The sequence below is a fragment of the Dipodomys ordii genome, unplaced genomic scaffold, assembly GCF_000151885.1.
Source record: "Dipodomys ordii isolate 6190 unplaced genomic scaffold, Dord_2.0 Scaffold48, whole genome shotgun sequence".
NCBI classification, from domain to species: domain Eukaryota; kingdom Metazoa; phylum Chordata; class Mammalia; order Rodentia; family Heteromyidae; genus Dipodomys; species Dipodomys ordii.
Window position 1 is genome coordinate 7,059,270 of NW_012267264.1, and position 1,488 is coordinate 7,060,757.

A 1,488-nucleotide genomic window follows, 5' to 3' on the forward strand; every position below is an offset into this window, starting at 1 on the left:
TGTAGCTCAAGTGGTAGAGCGCTCGCCTTGAGCTGAAGAGCTGAGGGACAGCGCCCAGGCCCAGAGTTCAAGTCCCAAGACGGACAAAAAAAAAAAGAATCACATCTTAACATTTGGCCCATTTTTACAGTAACTTAAAATAAGCTGTAGTAGTTTTAGTCTTTGTCTCAGTAAACTTTGTGTGCAATTCTGAAAATATTCTTCTCTATGTAAAAGTACAAACCAGTCTGACTCAACATCCTAGAAACATACAGGAAGAATTTGATATGCAGACATCAAAGTTACACCTGAGAAATATAGACAGTATTTGCACACTTAAAAATGTCCAAAAGTTTTATTGAAAAGATTCATTGTCTTATGATGAGTGAAGACTACGTATTTTAGAACATTGTCTCCGTATCACAAGACATACTTTCTGTTGATTGTTACTTCTAGATAATAGTGCACATAATGAACACCAGGACATCTGTAAGAATTGTTTAACTGTCTGATGTTATATAAGGAATTCCTTGATTAGAATCATGTCCTATGGATAAGACATTAAGAAGACGGAAGAAGACCGCACAGCCCTCTTCCATGCAGTGGAAGATTCTGAAGACAAGATATCCAAAACAGGCTTGACTTCTTCACCCCTTTATTGGTGGATAAGTTGATTTTAAGGGAGCATGAGGGATTTTATTTTTTTAATGAATTTGCAGTATGACTGGTGGGGGTTGAATGATTACATTTATCATGTCTTAACAGAATTTGACTGAATGTAAATTCATAGTTCAATAAATATACTTTTAAAAACAAAAAAGGAAGAGGGAAGAAGTAAAAGCATCTAAATTCTCCATTAAAACTTACTCTGTTAAATTTATGAAAAGGTAACCTCTACAGTTGGAAGTGTTCTGTATGATCCTTAGGCCAGTAGATAGATTTCTGGTTGCTCAAAATATGATTCTATATTCAGACCTCAGAGTTGGTCTCTAATGAGAACACACTAGATGTTTCATAGGAGGGGCTCCCAGAGTAATCTTGAAATCCAGTTAAAAGCATGAATGATAACACTGTCACTATGGCTGTGTTTTTCAGAAACTCTTTGATCATCACTGAGCCTAAACACCATAGTATGGCTGACACAAATTAGGATATTTTCTCCACGTGATTATTGAAAGACTAAATATATGATGAGGATATATGAGGCACACATTGCTAGCAATATTTATTCAATATATTTGCTAGCAATCACATAGTCATATTTCTATTCATCTCTAAACTCTTAGAAATTGTACATCAGGAATATTTTAGATATGAGACCCTTGTCCATTGTGTGGCTAGTGAAGATCTTCTCCCAATCCATGGGCTTTCTAATGATCTTGCTAGCTGTGTCCTTTGCCATGCAGAAGCTCTCCAATTTCATGCAATCTCATTTGTCCAACCTTTCTTTGATTTGTTGTGTTTCTGGGTCTCTATTAAGAAAATTTTGGCCTGTGCCAAGGAGACCTA